Genomic DNA, 17110 nt, shown 5'->3' with positions numbered 1-17110 from the left:
TCTAAACATTTCTGGATTCCTGTAGCATAAATCAATATTGATTTCAGTGGTTTGTATCATTCTAAATGTTTATACCCATCCATCTGCTTTCTATCACCCATCACTTGGTATCTTTTCATGTTGGCTATCATTCCCCATCTTGTTTTCTTTGTTCTTATGTGTTCAAGACTTTTTTTTTCTAATTCCATTCCTGTCATTTTAATGGTATTTCAGGAAAGAATGGAGAAAGGCAAGTGTGTTCAGTCTTCCATAGTTAACTTGGAAATCCAGCTTTTACTCTTTATTTTTATTTAAAAAGCTACTTTTAGTGGTGACATATGATGAAGAGAAGTGAAATCTGCAAGATGGAGAGAGAACATTTTGAGGTTCAATTTTGAATTTCTTTCTTTTATTTAACTGCAATTAAAAGAAATGAGGTTCTAATGACCAAACTACTGCTATATTCCAGAATACATAATCATAGAGATATCTCTTTATTTGTTAGTATCTCCTGTAGTAATGTAATATTTTTCTCCTGCTCTCATTTGGTTTCACTTCCTATTACCATATCCAGATGACCCTTGATCACTGAGATTGAATTTCAAGAAAAAAAATTTGTTTACTTGCAACTCTGACCTAAACTATGTTATCTCACATTTCCTTTTTAGGATGAGTAATATGGCTTGGACAAAATGCTCCCATGTATTTAGATAATTCTTTGTTTGAGAGTCTTGGAGAACTTGTAAGATGTACAATGTTTCACCAAAACATTTGAGATTGTTTTTCTTGTTCAGGTGGTCTAAGAGGGACAAAGGGTAGATCCTTATCCATTCTTATGTCTGCTGGAGTTTGGGGTAGCCAAGTTTTCTCCCTAGAGTGAGAAGTCCTTGGCAGCTCCTATAGCAGCTGCCTTGAAAGCAATACTAGAAAATACATCTTCACTCAGAAAATACAAAACTTTCCTTGAATGACTCCATTTTTCACTATGTAATCTCATGTTCACTTTATTTCAGCATCTATTTTATGCCAGGAAAAAAGTTCCAGGTTCTTTCACAAAGGTAGGACCATGCATGTGTGAATTAGGATCTCTTCTGGCAGGACTGAGATATTAGATGCTTCAGAACTTGAATCGTTTTTGGAGAATGCTGTGGCAAGTATATTTGTCTTTCATAAAGTGAGTCAAGCTTCAACTAGATGTCATCTTCTCCAGAGCATGACTTAATCACTGCCAGACCAGGAAGGCTTTCTTCTTCAGGAATCATTTATCCCCTATGCTGAAAACACAAGTTCCATGGCAGAGGAAGTGTTGTCTTTACACAACAGAGATGAGGCTCAGGGCCCAAAGCATGAAGCATACTCAAAGGGCAAATGTATGTGAAATGCTGTTCCTCGTACTTCCAGAGTATTAAAAATAGCTTCCTTATCACTGCTGGCCTGTAGAAAGGCACACAAAATGGACTTCCCTCAAAACATTTATACACACCGTAGCTAATGTAAGGAACAGCTCACTTCCTTTTATCATAGGAATGTCAGAAAACAGGAAGTCTGGCAGATGCATGGAACCTACATAAATTATACCACTGTCACTTAGGTGTCTCCAGTATTCCAAACTTCTTGGATTATTCTCTCTTTCATCTTCATAATCAGAATGACTAGCTATCTTATCTCAGTTTCTCTGGGTACTCTGTCACCTGCCCCATCTTTAAAGATTCCTGGTTATTTTTACTATTTCGGATCACCTCTTGTCACTCCATCCCCCCCACTTCCTTTAAATTTTTGAGCTCTGCCTATTTTCAGGGCCTTTGCCTTCTGTCTGTTGAATATGACTCTCCTCCTTCCTTTCTCAACTTCTCCCACCCCAGCACTTTTGTGAGTAGCTGGCTTTCCCAAAGATGAGGAGAAAATAGAGGTTGTGAGTCACCAGAGTCTACAGCATTATTTTTGTGCTAAAAATTCCTCTGACATCCCCAGCAGGGAACGTTGTGTGGAGATTTCCCAGAGGCACTGATTGCCACTGCTCACCTCGATGCAACATGTGTATGTGTGTCCCCTTCTACCCTCCTGCTGCCCTTTATCCCCAGGTCTTGGCTGCTGTCTACCCTTAGATGCTACCTCTTGGGTGGGAGCTCACTCTGTTTTACTGTCTTCCCTGACCATGTCCCATCTACCGAAGGCCTCACGAGACCTTCTTCTGATCAATGAGACTACCTATTCCACAAGCGAGTTTGTCATACCAGACAGGTTGTATTTGCCATATTTCTCCTCACTATTTTCATTTAGCATATTTTAAAAATGTTTCTGGAATTGTCACTGGCACATGTGATAGCTTTTGATTTTTGTCTTTATACCAGATCATCTTATCATCCCTTTCTGTGCACACACATGTTGCTGAGCCCTAAGAAACATCTTGACCCTGCCATGGCCCTACCAGTGCAGCATCTCTGAGCTAGAAAGACCACTCACTGTAAGGGGTTAGAAAAGCTACAAGGTGCTGACTTACATTCACCTTTTAAAGAGAAGAGTATGTTATGGCTTCTATGGAGTGGGCAATCACCAACCTGTGTGATGAGATATCTTGACTGTGCTAAGAGGTCAGGGAGAGGGATGCATGGTATCCATAGGTGGCCAATGCTGGAGTTGTGCTTTTGTTCAGGAAGGAGGTAGAGTTTCCAGGAGCCAAGGGCTGGAGAAAGGACCCGATGACTCTTCTTTTATACAAAATCACTCTTCCTTTACAAAGATCTCCTCACGTTGGCTATGCTATTTGTTCTCACTCTTTTGAGCAGACCTAGCTGGGTTAGAACACATCTTCTGCAGCCTGGTACTCTCAGAGGTGCTTCCTCCCTGCAAAGCTGGGGTCAGCCTTGGCCTTGGGCAGATCTCATGCTAGAGCAATCTCATTTCTTCCTTGTGATGCCCCACCAGACAGACATTATGCTCATAGCACTCACTTTTAGAGACAAATACACAGGCAAGTGAGATCACTTGTCAAAGGCCACACAAACAGTAAACAACAGTCCTAGATTTGAAGAAGCCTTCAGATACATCTTACACAGGTTTCAAAGCCCTCTTCTGCTTGGGAGAATGTCTTGTTTGCAACCCCTGATAACGAATTCATGATGGACAGTGGGGATTTACAGTATTTCACTAATTTCATTTGTATTCCGACCTGGCAGTGTTTACAGTTTGGTTTTTAGAAGTTCATCCTTGGAAGAGCAAATACTAAGAGAGTGAATGCTTGTTTCTAAAAAGGAACCATAGAGTAGAAAATCTAAGCTCATCCCATGTAAAGTAGATGGCCTCATTATTCTCTTAAAACACTTTTGCTTTTCCCATGTTGCATTTACCTCCATTTATAAATAGTATTTATTTGATTTTTTTTTGTTTGTTTGCTTCTTACCAGACTGCAGGTCCCATGAGGTCAGGAAGCAAGTCATTTAGATGGCAGTGGCATATAAATGTAGCTTCCATTTGGTAGTTGCATTTAAATGATGCTGTTATTTAGCATGAATGAATAAACAAATTAATTTAAAAAAATACAAAGGTTGTAATTCATACATTCTTCTATCTTTTAGTGAGCTTATCAGAAGTTGGATCTTCGGAATTTTAGCCGGTTGCCTAAATAATGTTTTAGACTGGGAACATCATAGCTTCACTTTTTTTTTTTTTTTTTTTTTTTTTTTTTGTCTTTTGAGACAGGGTCTCACTATGCAGTTCAGGCTGGCCTTGAGCTCACTTTGTAGCCCAGGCTGGTCTCGAACTCAAAACGATCCTCCTGCCTCAGCCTACCGTGTGCTGGGATTACAGACATGAGCCACCATACCCAGCTATGGCTTTACTTTTACTGAAACTCATCAGTGCATATCAGCCCTGTCCAATAAAAGATAACTTCCAGTTTTTTTGTTTTTTTTTTTTGGTGTGTGTGTGTGTGTGTGGTACTAGGGATTAAACCCATAACCTTCACAGTGAGCCACACTTCCAGCCATTTTTATTTTCTATTTCTGAGATAGGGTCTTCCTAATTTCCCTGGGCTGAGCTTGAATTTTTTTTTTTTTTTATATCAGTACCGGAGATCGAACTCACAACTGCCTGCTTGCAGGGCAGGCGCTTATGCCACTGAGCTAAATCCCCAGCTCCTGGATGTGAACTTCTAATCCTCCTGTTTCAGGCTCCCAAGAATCTTATAATTACAAGCATGTACCACCATGTCCAACTTCTGCTGTTTTTTACGTAGTACAGGTTGACCTTGAATTTACTACATAGACCAGGCTGGCCTCAAACTTGCAGCATTCCACCTACTTCAAGCTTCTACTCTGCTCTTGTTTTTAAAAACTTTTTGAAGCAAAAAGATATGCAGTTACTGAATTTGAGAATTTAAAAAACTTACACTTAGTGCTTCAGATTATTACCAAACAGCTTTTAGTAAGTTTTATACTTATTGATGAAGCTGCTCTTAGATTTAGTTATAGAATCCAATTTTTATTTTGATGAGAAAAATTTTATACTACAAATTAAACATTATATCTTTTTCCCTACTAACAGTTCCTAAGTAGAACACAGTTGTACAAACTTGTTTAATGAAGTAGAAGAAAGGTGCCTTTTGATGAGAAATGAAGCAATAAAAAGAAATAAAATTTTAGTACTAGGAGACTTTGAAGAACTAATGTGTTTATATCAGCAATTATGAAAAAGTGCCATATCGCGTAGTCTGTGGACCCTAGTGGCATTCTCCTTGCTGCCTATTCTTCCTAGAAAGAAATGTAGTAATTGGATTTACTTTTGAAAAGTGACAGAAACTCAAATTAATTTCAAGGGAATTAGTTGGTTCATGACATGGAAATCCAAGCTCTGTTCAGCTAGAACTTGTGTCTTCTTCTCTATCTCCCTATGTTGCTGCCCAACCTGGCCCTCTTCTGCACAGAGCTCTTTCCAGCTGCCTTGCATATATCCCATGGCAGCTCCAGACTCAGAGATTCTGCCTGCTTGGATGCTTTACATGCCAACAGAAATCTTATTTCTCTTTAAGTTTATGCTGGCTCTATTATCTTGAGTGATGTGTTCATGGAAGAAATGAACATACCAAGTATAAATATTAGTAAATAGCCAGTGCAAGTGATTTCAGTATAACTAAAGTTCCCAAAATCCTAGGCAAAGAACAGCTAGTTTATTTCCTAATGAAATCAGTAAATTGACTGTGGTAACATTTGAAGTTGGTGAAACTTTGCATATTTTCAAAAGTACGAGATGCTTGCAAAAGAACACAACTAAACACAGCTATTGAGAAATATTTGGACAAAGTGCCTGAAGTCAGGAATGAGGTGAGCTCTTCAGTTGTACTAAGCTCGTTGGCCTTTTTTAGCCAGAGACAGCTCAGACCAAATTTAAGGGCACCCAGTTCAAGAAGCCTTCAAAAAAAAAACCCCAACAATTGAGATTTATAATACTTTATTACAATATTCAAAATATCAAAATTAATACCCAAAATTCACTGTGAATCAAATAGCAATATTTTTCATAAGGATAATGGTAGTATCAGCAATATTTCCTCTTACCTCGGGAACCTATGTGATTGCTCATTGATTTGAATTTTTCTAAACAATGTGTTTATCATTAAGTATTTTGGCATCCCTGAAAAGTCCATGTTCCAAGCAAATCATTCCTTACCCTGGTCCCAAGCCCTGTTGAGAAATTACTAAGAAATTTCTAGACTGGCCCGCAGATGCTCAGAAGTTGGGCCCATAGAAGTACTGTAGAGGTTATTTTGGATTAATCTTGTTATTTCATTTTCAAAATGCTCTACATATGAGTAGAAATTGTACTTTTTGAACTACTTTGCAATTTTGGCCAATCACCAAACAAATGTTTTGTGATCTCACTACCAAATAAGCAAGAGACAAAGGTGGTAGGTGGATGTCTGACCAGTGGGTACATGGTCAGTGTATACCTGTCTGCCTGCTGGGCTACATTCTCTCCATCAGGAGGTGATGATGGGGAGGTGATCCTGAACTTTGAGGGTGCATTGTTCATCCCATTATGTTGGACTGGAACGATATTATGACTTTCAGGCATAAGTTCCAAGGGTAAGACCAGGAAGTAGGTCATGGGCAGGGGAGTAAGTCGTTAAAAGTACCCCTAAAAAGGAGAAAGAATACTGAAGGAGTGTTGTCAAGTACAAGCCAGATGTAGGGTACCTGTGGCAGAATGATTGAAAAATGAGGATTCTCTGCATGAGAAATGGGCACTTAGCAAAGGCCAACCTGGCTCTCACCTAGTGTGTCTTCCTTATGAGGAATGGGGCTATCTTTTACCTTCCTGACTGAGAAGATGCTGTGCACACTCAAGCCCAGGGAACCCGGCTCACCCTGGCCATGAATTTGCTGCTTCTTAATGTAAAACCTGCCTTTTCTGGTCATTGTGCCGTTTTATTTATGGCCTGTCTTTGGGGGGCTTTTGATCAATAGATTTAGTCCCATAGTATATTTCTTCCTTTCAGTTCTTGGTTATATTTTAAAATTACATGGGGCTGCTAATGATTGTGCTGCTTGCCCTTGAGTGAACCTGGGCTTTGGCTGCCAGGCAGCCAGGTTTTAGAGATCTCATGGCAGCAGATTAATACTGGCCTCCCAGAAGAGTACCTTGAGTGTGGATGGGCCCAGGCTAGGGTGGGGCAGTGTGGAGTAGGCACCCAGAAGGTGGGGATCAGTCCTACTCTTAGTCCTACTCCTCCATTTCTTTGTTTGCAGTTAGAGTTGAGTTTGGACAGACAGAATTACTGAGATCAAGATACTGGCTGGAGATTTAGCACAGTGTGTATGTGCCTGCCTGGCAAGTGCAAAGTCATGAGCTCAATCCCCAGTATCAAAACAAAAGCAAACACAAAAACAACAAACAAACACCTCTCCCCACCCCAGATATTGAGCTTCCTCTATTCACTGGACTACACCCCTCCTACAAAACATTTCTCACAAAATCTCACAGACTCACAAAAATCTCAAACCCAACATGCACAGGATGTGGTGAGTCCAGAGGAGAGCCAACAACATCCTCTTGCAAGGGGCAAGGAGGACCCTAGTGCAAGGGGCATTTCTGTAACAACTGCTTTTTGGTCCCTGAGGGGCCACAACTGAGGGCCATGATTTCTGCCTAATCTGAGCACAGACAACCTAACTCAGCATCAGTATAGATGCTGATTTGTGTGTCTCAATTAAATTATTGTTTGCATTTTCATGCAAATGAAGATAAGTTCTTTAGGCATGTGAATTGTGAAATAAAAGCCTCAGTTTTTGAGGTGTGAACAGAATGTGTTGATTTGGTTTCCTAGGGGTGGTCCTGGAGCTGTACATTTCCAAGAGCTTCCACTGATTGCAGCCTGGTAATTCCCACTGATTCAGTAATTCATGGGCAAGGTATTCTCATACCTCCCCTTCATTTTCCTCTCAGTATTCCACAGAGCAGCCTTATCTCCACCTATCAATTATGGCAGTATTAATTTATTTCCCTGTATCTTTCTCCCTGTGCTTGATGGGGGCATGCTCACTTAAAATATATATATATATATATATATATATATATATTTTTTTTTTTTTTTTTTTTTTTTCTTCCCTTGCTGGAGGCTTTCATGAAACAAGGCTAATATTCGACACTTGGGATTTAAGGCGCTACATCTCACAAAGTTTGAATGTATTAATGAACAAAAATAAGAGAGCAGAGAAACTGGAAAATTAGCAGCCAACAGAAAGCATGCAAACAGGAAACTGTCTGATTATGTGCACGGGTGCAAAATTAGTAAAAGAATTTGAAATTGTCTGGTGCTCAGAGATGCTATTGTTTTCAAAGAATAATTCCATCTATTTTAACATTTTCAAGTGTAATACCATTGGTAACGCTCTTCCTTTGATTGTGAGTGATGTTAATTGAAAGGTGTGGTTTAGCGTCTGTTTTGGCAGTTAGACTTATATCTTTTGTTTAAAAACTCAAAGTGCTGGCTTTCCTGCCAGCCTCCCTCCGTGTTTCTGTTTTGGTGATGTGATGACAGGCTTCCAGTGTGTTTCCTTGTGTGTATGGTAACAGATGTTTATGTGAATAACAGACTTTTTTATGAAGGCATACACTTTATAGCCAAATACTAATTAAAAATAATTGCATGTAAGCATTTTTGTTTATTCCCTGTTGTGCATCTTTAATCATTTGAAATCACCTGCAGTTGAAAATTGAGGCAAAGATTTGATACTGCAATTATAAGAGGCCATCTGACTATATATTAGATAGAAATAGCAACATATTTGAGGAAAAAAATACTAGAGGAGCTGAGTGCCAGGTCATTCTGAAGTCTCTTGTATATTGGGTCAAAATACTAATACATTACTTTGTTAAACTAATAGGATTTTAAGGCATCATTCAGCCACCAAAACAACTGCTTCATGAATGATATCCTATACCTGACACATTTTGTGCACTAACAAGCTCATTACAAGTGGGTTTTAATTAGAGGTGTAACAGATGGTTCCCAATAAATATGGGCAGTGGTGACTTCCTGGCTTTTTTTTCCTTTTAAAGACAAAAATAGCAGGTAATTGAGAGACTCAGAACCTTAGTTTGGGTTTAATAGTACGTGTTCAATTAAAACAAAGTGTCAAGTGCCAGGAACGTGACTCAGATAGTTGAACGTGGGAAAAAGAGCACAGGGTTAGAAATGGTTTTCCCGTTCAGCAGTGAGCTTCCAGACGTGTGGCAGCGACGAGCCCGCAGCAGTCTCTTCTCGGGGCTTTGTTTTTGAGCCTTGCCTGTCAGTGTGTTATGAAGAATTAACAAGACATTTCAGAGTGGTCTTGAACTGCAGCACCGACCATTCTCACCACGATGACATTTACCAGACACATTTAAGCAGAAAACAAAAGGGATCGGTCTTAGAGCCATTGTGCCTCTCTGCACAAGTGTTTTACTACTAAATGGGGACATGAGAGGGAAGAGGGTACAAATATACTAGGCAGTAAGTTCTTCTCAGAGAATTTTCATTTTAAGTAAGTCAGACTGTACATTTGTAATAAGTGTGGGCTAGAAATTTGGTGGATTTTGCATAGGAAGACAGCCTGACTTTTAGAAGTGGAATTCACTTTTTAAAAAATTCTATTTGTTTTAGACAAGGTTCTTCTCTAAAAGGAAAACTCTAACACACACAAAAAAGTGTAGAAATAAGGAATTTAGAGAAAACATCATTTGCTCAATTTAAAAAATATACACTTCTTTTGTTAAAAACAGAAGAGAAGTTGAAAGCTCCTTCAAATTCCCTGTGAAAGCTGGTGGCTTTGTGATTTTCCACTTTGTTCTGAATGTGTAGTTTTTGGAATGATGCCACCGACTCCCCCAGAAGCAGGATTTTACCACATCAGCTTGAAAAGGGTTCTTTAAGGAAAATAAGTAGCTTCTGGTTTGGTGGGGGGAAGTGCCTCCAAATTTCAAAATTAGAAATGTAGATTATTGGACATGCCCTTAAATTCTAAGGGCATTTTCTGCTGGGCTCTATCGCACCGTTCCTTTGCCTTGTTTTTCAAGTGGCATTTCTCCTGCACACACAGTGGAGTTGCGTTTCATGGTATGCCATTGCCTGGAAATAAGGCCACTTCAGGTATAAAATATTCCGCCAATATTCCCTGGGGCAAAGAGCTGACATGCAGCAACTCTTCAGACGGAGCCACTAGGCCGGCAGACGCGCAGAGATAGTCACTCATCTGCAGCGTCGAGCTCCACAGCCAGATAGCATTAGTGAGAGCGTGAGGGGTTTAATTTCATTAAGAATTTTTTTGACAGCATGACACCCCAGAGTCTTGTTCCAGTTGTTTCTTATCATTTAAGGAGGGGTAGGGGCTAAGGAGGAGGGAAATAAATCCCTAGGCTGGACTCATAAATTTCATTTTTAAAGGTAAGGAGCACCACTTGATATTCATCAACTCATAATGCACTTGCTGGGAAATTCTGTGGACTTCTAGGGGAAGGGTTGCAGGTTGGGCAGGGTCAGATGCCACCCTACTTGGGTATGTAAGGCACTGGAGGGCGCACTGCAGGGGGACACCTGATATATGCATGTCACTCGAGTGGCATGTTGACTAAGATGTATAGAAAGATAGAATTATATCATTCTGTGTGACTGCAGGTTGAAAATAACCAAGGCTTCCATTCAACAGATGGAATGAGGAAAATTCTCGTCAATAAGCCAGTGAGCCATATTAGATCTGGCAGTACCAGCCGAGTTCTGATCAGTGGACTCCACAGTCTTGCAGTGATGAGGGTATATTTCAGCTGCCAAACCCCTCTGGCGTCCAGATCATGTGCCCCCTGCTCTGCTAGGATTGTTGACAAAGACCACATCACTGGCACTTGACAGTTAACGACCAGTCCTTACAGCTGGGACAGGCTGCCCTGCCTCCAGTGACCAGGAGGCCAGCAAAATAGTGAAAGTTATTTTTTACTCTCAAGATCCTGGAATTGCAATGCCCCCAGGACCTGCAGTTGTCAGGGCCTCTAGGGCTTGGGGCTGTCACCCTTCATGCTTAACTAGTTCCTGAAGACTGTAGTGGAGATTAATAGATGCCATGGCCTTCATTGTCATCAGGGCAGAGATGAAACCCAGCCACACATTTGACAAGGCGAATGGCCTGGTGACTAAAGAGCGCTGGAGTGGAATTCGGGAGGCCCAGACCTTTCCGGACGTCACTACTGACTGGTTAACCTTGGAAAATCATTTATTTCTGCTCAACACAACTCTGTCTTCTGGCATAGCCTACTGTCTAAAGTGTGGCCATTCGTACCAGGTTTTCCAATGGCTTTCAGAAAGTGCCAGAGTTGAAAATAAATGAACCAAAGGATAAATGAGGACTTCTTCCAAAAGGAGCCTAATGTTGCCCACATCTCATCCTGAGGAACTGACTCTCAGCCTTTGGACATTTCAGGTTTTCCAACTAAGTCTACCAGCAGGATATCTGGTGACCTCATTTTCAACTGGAGTATCTCCCTTGAATTTTTAAGCATTTTTTTTTCTTTTTCCTTTTTATTGGTACTGGGGATCGAACTCACTACCGCCTGCTTGCAAGGCAGGTGCTTATGCCATTGAGCTAAATCCCCAGCCCTTCTTTCTTGAATTTTTAAGTCAGCTCTCCTTAGTGTAGTCCCCTGGACCTACTCTTAATCCTAATATTACAAAGATATAATAATATTTTACTACATATGGACAAATATTTTATTTGTCCATATGTAGTAAAATGTGCTTTGGTCAATACATTAGATATGTGTAAACAATGAGTTTGTAATATACCCCGGATCCAGAAACAAATGAGGAGTTAGTCTATTTAAAGTTTAGTTCAATCACATTTATTGGCCATTCATTCATTCATTCATTCATGCATTCATGCATACGTGCATGCCATTGAGGGAATCCTGTCCACAGAAACTGGTGGAGTGGGCGGAAATTTTTCTCGAGTTCCCTGAGCTCCCTCTCATTTCTCAAACCCCAGAAAAACTCCTGCATGTCTCCAGCCAACTCATATAAGATAATGGTTGCCTCACTTCAATTAAGTTTGAATTAATTTTTGCTGGTTTCCTTTACAAAACATCCAGGTTTTAATTGTTTCACCTAATTACTGGACTGCGACCCAGATCTGAGACCTGACTCAGGTGACGGGAAACAATGGATTCCCTTGGATTATATCCATTTACTGTCTCAAGAGCATTTTGACGCACACTATTCCTCCGTTTTGATACTACTTATTTGTGTGACTGACCTTCCAGATTCTCCAGTTAGATGAAATTTCCCTAAGTGAACACATAATCTCTAAATGTTTCACACTTAACTTATGATCAAATGTGGCTTTAATTAGCCTCAAATCCAGATTGCAATAGTGTTTGATTGAATTAGAAAAATCTATGCTTAGATCCACAACTTTTTTATATACCCAAATTGTGCAGGGGGTTTAAAGAACAGAGACCTGCAAATTCTACTGATGCTAATTATAGTATTCGTTTCTAGCTACATATTTGCATGCAAATATCAGCCTGTATAAATTTGGCATTGAAAGCACCCCAAGGCTCTAGCCTGGCAGATGGGTATTGGATCACAATGAAACTTAACAGTACCTGGGGGCTTTGGGGCCAAGCAGAGGCTCTGAGCAACAGGAGAGCATCCGTCTTCTCTCTTCTGAGATGACAGTGTGGGCTTTATACATTGTTCTGGGCGGAAAATATGTAAGAGGTGGTTTGGAGAAACACTTTGGGCAGATAGCCAATTTCCCTTAATGTTCTGCAGATCATCTGTAGATCTTAGAAAGTAGGACATCTTTAAATCACTTTATTTTGTTTTATTTTAAGTTTAAGAGTATCGGCATAAGCCAGGGGGGATAGCATAGCCCGCTGCATGGCTTCCTGGGGCCTCTAGTGGGAGACCAGAGGCAGGTGCTGGAGGAGGCTGCATAAACCCGGGATCAATTTTCTATCTTTTTTTTCCATGAGGAGTATTGCAAAGCTTTCTTGGTCTTATCCTTTCTTCCTTTGTGAAAGAAAAACACTCATCCAGAAAATAAGGTAAAATTAGTGCTTCATAGATAGAGAGGTTTTTGAGAGACAAAGGACAGAGTGGGTACCCTGGCGGAGATCTGGCCCACAGGCAAGCACACACATCAGTATTTCTTTGCAGAGAATGTGGGTTTTTGGGTGCAACACAAGGCAATTCTTTCCTTGTTCAACTGTTTTGAGAAGGGGACTAGAGCATGGATGCAATTAAAAGCAAATAACAAGAAATTCAGAAGAAAAACTGGAGCAAATTTAGGTGTTTGACAAAGAAGAGCTCTCTCTCTACCCATGTGGAAAGGTATTCAGAGCCAGGAGGAGGGAGGGGAGTAAATGAGGCTGTCCTGCAGGAGCTTATTACAAGGAAAACTGCATTTTCCACAGCCATAATTTATACACTCACATTTTTGGAAAGATTTCAGTGTCTCCCTTTACCATGTAAATGGGCTTAAAGGGTCTCCTGAACCATGAACACAGTCTGGCTGGGCTTCCGAATTGTTATCCTTTTAGGTAGCAAAATGAACTTAGGAAAACAGTATCCATCAGATTTATAGATACCCAAGGAAATATATTACTCAGCTGCTTTTGATTCTGTATTATTTTCTTGAAAACTTCCTTGAGTTGGACTGGGTAAAGCAAACATCTCTGGTTTACTCAAAGTCTTAGGTAAATGAATAAAACTGGGCAAAATATCAAGCATATGTATTTTAATTTGCCAGAGTTTCCAAAGAGTTTAGAATAAAGTGCTAAGTCCCCTTTTGGCCCAAGGTTCCCTGTGTGACCCCAGACCTATCCAGTTCTCTGGGATTTTCCTGTCCTGTGATTTTCCTCCCCTGTGAGCCTTGCCATGCTGTGTTCTAGATCAGGATCTTTGCACAGTGTTGAGTGGAACTTACAATAAACTTTTTCTGAGCATTTCTTTGATTAAGAACACCTTTTTAGATACTTAAGCATGCTCCTTCCTTCCCCACACTCCTGGTTCTATGCTCAGATCCAGCCAGCTCAAAGCTGTAACGACAGCTAAATTCTCAGGCACCAATGACTTGTTAAACCTTCTCTACTGGTGTTTCAGTGTTCAGTGTGAATTAGGCAAATGTCCTCATTTTGCAGATAAAGAAACTGAGGCCTGGAGAGAGTATGTGAGCCATGCCAAGGTTGCCCAGCTGGTAAGTTCGAGAGTTTGAGGCTGCTGTGCAGGTACCGCCTCTCAGAAAGGAGAGCCACTTCTAAAGCCTGAGGAATGATCGTGCCAGAGGCCAGCAGGGAGCACGTCCACTGTCACTGACCCTGCTTTCACATTCAATTCATAATGATCTCAGGTTCCCTGCTCGTGGTCGAGAGAAGCATCCGGCTGGAAGGAATTTGAGAGGACTGGGAGAAAATGGCACGGTGACAACAGAAATGACGGCTGACAGCCTGACGGGGAGAATGGAGACAAAGCTCAGAGGCAATCTTGAAACTGTGTACTAGGGAGTCCCAAAATAGATAAGTCCTGCTTTACTAAGAAGCATGCAAATTCCTCCAGATCCTTTTCTTTGAAAGGCCAGAAACGGTGGGTGAGTTAAAGTCATCCTTTGTCTTTAAAGGTGTAAGCTTTAAAGTCATACGTCAAATTAATTTCTCTTAAGCAGCACAGGAAATAGCATACACAGTGCCTGCCAAGTGTACCAGAAGGAAGTCTCCACCTCAGGGCTGTATCCAAGGCCACTGCAGTCAGTGTCACCTGCCTATCCTCGTGCCGAGGGACTCTGCTTCCTATACTTGTCCTCTCCCCAGATTTTATTCTTTAATTTTATGTATTTCTTCTACAATTAGCTGGGATGTAAAGTTTACATGTCACCCTTTATCTTTGTCTCAGCAGGACTTTTATTTTTAACCTTCCTAATTAAAAGCAAGTAAAATAATATTTTCTTCACACTTAGGTTGTCAGATACTGTTCTGGAGCACACAACATGTAGTGTATATAAAACTGCCGAAGGAGAAAGTTCTAGATGGAATTTTCAGGTTACACTGCTAATTTTCTTTCAAACCCCTGGAGTTATTTTGTTATGCTTTGTCTTAAAGATGTTATAGTAAAAATGAATTTCCAGTTTTAAATAATGATATGGTTTTTATTTAGGTTTTACTTACATTTATTTAGCAAGTTGGAATGTTTCCACTCATTCTTGTGTAGTTGAAGTTAGTAAACCTTTTCCTTCTTGAGTACACGTTAGGAACTTGATGACACAGGGTGTAAGGTAGTGAGTCTTCAAGTGATTCATGATTTTTGTATTTTCCCAAATTAAAAATACATTTTTAATAGTTTGTTTTATCACTGCTGAATTGGATAAATTCATGCTCCACAAAATTTTAATAATTTGTTTCACCACTGCTGAGTTGTTTTCTCTTTTTTTTTAAAAAAAAAAGTTTATTTAACTACACAAAATGTAAAAATCTATACAGATAAAACTCTCATGAATAAATAAAACTAATGACAAATAAGTACATCTTTATAATATATATTTAAAGGGATATTTTAATCCCTTCTAGTATTTAGTATTAGTTGTTGTTTAGTATTTTAAAGGATAAAATCATACATAACTGTGTCTTAGAGGTGAGGAGCTGAGGACATCATCCCTTATTGGAAATTAAGACCCAAGTCCAGATACTGACATTTATTTCTGTGCTTTTTCCTTTGATAGCCTTTTACTCAAGTCTTTGGTAAACTAATACTTTGAATTCATTGCCTTGGGAAAACATGTGTCTACACTGCCTTTTTGGTACATATTATAATATGTTAAGGTCATCTATTTAAAATCAGGGTTATGAACAATTGAACCACTACTTCATGTTCATTTTTCCGTGAAATGATAATTTTTTTCAGAACGCATTCCCTGCTTTCTCTTTCCAAAAGGCACTAATTTTTACTGGGGTCCGGTCCCCATGGCACAGGGAAGGGAACACCAAGTTCTAGTCCCTGTGTTTATCTCTGGGCCACAGATTTTTGAAGTAGAGACAGTCACGTGATCTAATCAGACCCATCAGAACAATTCTGAAAGTATTCCCTGGAAATTCTGGACCACGAACAGTGCACAATGAAGATAAGAGGCCTGGAAACTTTGTAGTCATTTTGCTGCCATGTGACAAGCTGACCAGGGCAAAAAACAGACCAGCCAGACCATGGGATTTACTTACTTGAAAGCATGCCTATCTCTGGTCCTCAAATATAGTAAGAGAAGGAAACTCTGTCTGTTCTTGCAGTTTGATGTGGCTGACCAAATCTCTAGATCTTTTGGTCCAGGATGGCAGGTAGGGTCTTCTGTGTCTAAAAAAAGCCCATTTCTAAATGAAATCTTCGGTTTTTGACTCCTACCTCCTCTTCCTTTTTGTGCACTACTGGGGACTGAACCCAGAGACTGCACTGAACAAGTCCCCAAATCAATCAATCAATCAATCTATCATCTTTTTTTTTTTTTTTTGTCTTTTTCATTTTTATCAGTACCAGGGATCGAACTCACGACTGCCTGCTTGCAAGGCAGGTGCTGGTGCCACTGAGCTAAATCCCCAGCCCCTCATCTTTCTTTCTCTCTCTTCTTTCATTTTGAGCCAGAGTTTTGCTAATTTCCCAAGATGAGCTTGAATTTTATATCCTCCTGCCTCAGCCTCCCAGAGTGCTAGGATTTTAGGCATGCTGACTCTCTAATGGTTCTCTTTCACATATCTCATTTTAAAAATAAAATGTCTTTTTTTTCAGACATCTGAAGATAATTTTATGTATTAAAATATCCCTTTAAATATATATTGTAAAGATGTACTTATTTGTCATTAGTTTTATTTATTCATGGGAGTTTTATCTGTATAGATTTTTACATTTTGTGTAGTTAAATTTAATAAACTTTTTTTTAAAAAAAGAGAAAACAACTCAGCAGTGGTGAAACAAATTATTAAAATTTTGTGGAGCATGAATTTATCCAATTCAGCAGTGATAAAAACAAACTATTAAAAATGTATTTTTAATTTCGGAAAATACCAAAAATATAGATAAGTACAAAGAATAATTCCAATAAATAAGAGTTCAACATATCTGCTTCAGGATTTTAGACCTTTAATAAAATAAAAAGTAAAGAATGATTGATCCATTTGTCACCCCTACTCAGGCTGATCCATATTCCCTAACGTGTAATCACGGCACTAGATTTCATATGATCTTGGAGATTACCTAAAAATTTTACTTTGTCTATATACCTATAAAAATGTCCAATACTGCTTTGTTTGGACTTAACAGTTTACCAGTGATTATCATGGCCACTTTTAGTGTCACTTAGAGATGTGACCATGTTGACACAGAAATATATAGTTTACTTTAAAAACATACGTATTGATGGATGTTTAACTTTTCCCTGATTGTGATGAACTTTGGCAGGTCCCTAAATGTTTCTCAGGCATACAGTTCCAAGTGAAATTTCTGGCAGGTAGGAATCATATACTCTCAGTTCTCTTGGGCACTGATAAACCTGTTTTCCTAAATGGTGGCAGTAGCTGTACTTGTGCCAGAGAAGTGGGTGATGTTCAGCTTCCTAATCCCCTGCTGGCCCTT

Source organism: Cavia porcellus, unplaced genomic scaffold, assembly GCF_034190915.1.
Source record: "Cavia porcellus strain 051 isolate PalLab524CR breed Dunkin Hartley unplaced genomic scaffold, mCavPor4.1 scaffold_2, whole genome shotgun sequence".
In the NCBI taxonomy this organism is placed as follows: Eukaryota; Metazoa; Chordata; class Mammalia; order Rodentia; family Caviidae; genus Cavia; species Cavia porcellus.
The sequence above is the reverse complement of the archived record's forward strand: the minus strand, read 5'-3'. Positions refer to the sequence as shown.